Genomic DNA, 3,270 nt, shown 5'->3' with positions numbered 1-3,270 from the left:
AGGGTCTGAGTAAGGGCAAGAGGTCAGTATTTGAGCTGGCCTGGGCATTGACTTGGGAATTCACTGTCCTGGGTACCTGACACCCAGTTCAAACTGACCTAGGGTTAAATATTTGGGGTGCTTAGAGGTATCTGTGTACTAAGTTTAAGCACACCTGGATGGCAACCATGGACACACAGTTATGAGTGTCGTGGGAAGCTAAGTAACAAGTTCACAAAGGTCTAGGTGGCAATCAAGGGATCAACTATGTCTGATGATACTCATAGATCAAGTTTAACCAGGCCTGTGTGGTAATCAGGGACTCGAGTCTATTATTTCCCTGCCATTGCTAGGCCTTCTCATTAGCACAGACCAAATGACTGAAGAACCCATGCTGTTAAAGATGTTAGTTCTACCTGGTGAGGGAGCACAGCAGGGCCTGAAGATTTACTGCCACTGACTAGGGTTTGGGGTGGCGGTGGGGAAGAGAAGGGCTTTTCTATCTGTATAGGTGTGTTTGTTTTTTTGCTGTCAAATATGACTGGCAGGGACCAGGTCCCTTTATCTGTTAAGATAATTGCCTCTCATCTCCCAGCTAGTTCAGTAATTTGCTTGAGAGAGGTGGCACTGTCCACAGGGATTTGATCTCAAGCTTTACTTCGGAGAATGAGATTCAATATGGCACCCACGAGCCCTGCTAATTGTGCAAAGGTTGTGCAAAGTCATCAATTTGACTCCTGTCAGTGACACTGATCCCAGTTTGTACCCTAAAAATTTCTTACTTCCAATTCCAGTGTTATGAATATATAGGATTGGGGCGCTGGATAACGGGCACAATTCCTTCCTGAGGTGAACGTTCTCCATGCTAGAAGTCTCTTCCAAGTTGGGCTTAGAGGTTTGTTGTTGTTGTTATTGTTGTTGCTGTTTTTTCGCAGGACCGAATCCGGGGCCAATGGGGCCTCGGTGATGCCACGCTCTTAAAGGCCTCGCTGCACAGTGCCCATGCAGGGCTTCGCAGGCGGGCAGTTTCTCATCTCGGGTCGGGCGGGTGGGGCTGGTGTTCGACCCGATCAAATAAGATCAATGTGTAGGTGGGGGAGGAGCACAGGGGTGGATGCACGCACTTGCCTTGCACACTCATGCTCACACTCGTCACACGCACACACAATTGTACAGGCCTTCCATGCCACACGACAGAACCACACACAACCACCACACCCCAGGCCGCACTACCACGCTGAGAGTGGAAGCTCTGTTGTTGGTTTGTTTTTTCTTGTTGAGAATATCTCCCTGTCTCCAATCCGTCTGGGTGCTGTCCTTTTGTCCCTTGCCATGGCAGTTTTGTTCATTGGGGTTTCAGATCAGCTTCAGTTTTTTTGCACAGACTTTTTAGAAGTATGGGAGAAAATAAACACAAAGTCTCTTTCCTCTTTTTTTTTTTTTTTCTGATCATGTTGCCTTTGTCTCGTTTTTTTTTTTTTGAGGACAAGACACAATCTAATTTTAGAAAATATTGTTTTACTTGGATTTAATGTAGTAACAGGGCAATGTATAGATGAGGAGATTTAGTGTGATCACCCATTCCTTTAGAAACTCAGGATCTCTACACTTTAGTTTAGTATACCAGAATTGTGGTTGGCTGTTCCAAATTGAGAATATTATAAGGATGAATGAACTTTGTAAATTGGACTTAAAGATCTCTCAGTGGCTGGAGAGGTAGCACAGCAGTAGGGCATTTGCCTTGTATGCTATTGACCCGGGATGGACTCGGGTTTGATCCCCAGCATCCCACATGGTCCCCTAGAGCCAGAAGCGATTTCTGAGTGCAGAGCCAGGAGTAACCCCGGAGTGCTGCTGGGCATGGTTCCCCCCCCCAAAAAAACTCTCTCAAACTACCCTTTAAATATATTTGTTGAATATCTTCTATAAGTCAGATACAGAGCTGATGATCAACATTTGCTGTCAACAACATATGCATAAAATACATATCATAAGCCATAACATGATATTTCAAATAGGTCAGGAGCTAGTGAGATTTCAGAGAAAGCTAAGAAGTAACTTGGGGAAGCTTGTAATAGAAATTATCTGGAAGATGCAGAATATTTCAGCAGAGGGGATGGCCATGAGTTAGTAGTCACAATCATATCTTAAGGAAAGATCAAGGTAGTCCAGTGGGACTGGTGTTTTGGAGTCACAGATAGAGGACATGAATTTGGAAAAATGGAATAGGAATGAGGAATATAGATAAGCACCACATGAAGGCCATGGTCTTGAGATAAAAAACATGGCAGAGCACATAAAGGAAGAAAAGAAAAGAAGAAAAAAAAACAAATATAAATGGAGACAACAACTTCAATAACCACACCTAAACAAAGAAATCGACAAAAACTAGATAACTTAGAAAGAAAATTGTTTTGTGCTTTTTTCCTTTTTTTTTTTCTTTTTTCTTCCCTCCTGCACAGGCACAATAAATAATGGGGTCATTCGAAAAGGAATTCCCTCAGCCTAAGAGATACAGGGTTTCTCCGCCCTTGAAGTATATTGTCATGGGATTAACTATAGACTCCTATCAAGTTCATTTACTCTCCTCTTGGTGCTTTTGTGGTGTATGGAACACTTCTGCTCCATCCTGGGTGATAAAATCAGACCTCTGTATCTAGAGATCTCGGTGTCTGCACAGGTCAGGAATTGGAACTTATGATGAAGTCTTTCTTTGTAGTTCTAGAAGTTCTGTTCCCTCAGTGTCATTTTAATCCTTCTTCTGTGGTTGGTGGTCTTGGTCTTTGCGTTGATCCTAGGGTGGGGCCTGGGATAGCATCTTTCGCTATGTTTCCAGATGACCCATTCCATTGCAAATTGTCTCAGACAGACCTCTGAAACTAGAGGTCATGGTTGTTGTGCAGGTCATAGCTCAATCCTTAGACTAGGCCTTTTTTATTGGTCCCAGGATACATACAGTCAGGTCATGGTTCTATCAGCCAGTCATCTGTAAATCGCAATCTTGGCATTTGGACAGACCAAAGGGTGACAAGTCTTCTGATTTTTGTCTTATCGTTAGCTGGTGAGGTAGGGTAACCTGCTCTTAGCTCAAGTTATTTCCAGTTTCCTCGTTGTCAGGATATCATATTAGAGCTGGCACTTGTTGGTGTCCAAGCAGTATTAAGGATGTCCCGAATGGGATTTGTTTCTTGTGGATGTTGTGAAGAACTGTGTCATTTCTATGTCTGTAATCCAGACAGAGTTCAAGGCTGAATGGTTGAATCCATGTTGAATCCATCAAAAATTGGAAAT

At 43.3% G+C, this 3,270-nt stretch overlaps 1 pseudogene; it reads right to left on the bottom strand.

Moving 5' to 3' along the window:
* Positions 1-844: 844 nt before the first annotated feature.
* LOC126002802 (uncharacterized) lies at positions 845-1,223 on the bottom strand (annotated as a pseudogene).
* Positions 1,224-3,270: the final 2,047 nt, after the last annotated feature.

The sequence above is a fragment of the Suncus etruscus genome, chromosome 2 (genome assembly GCF_024139225.1).
Source record: "Suncus etruscus isolate mSunEtr1 chromosome 2, mSunEtr1.pri.cur, whole genome shotgun sequence".
Classification (NCBI taxonomy): domain Eukaryota; kingdom Metazoa; phylum Chordata; class Mammalia; order Eulipotyphla; family Soricidae; genus Suncus; species Suncus etruscus.
This window is presented reverse-complemented; position numbering and strand designations above follow the sequence as displayed.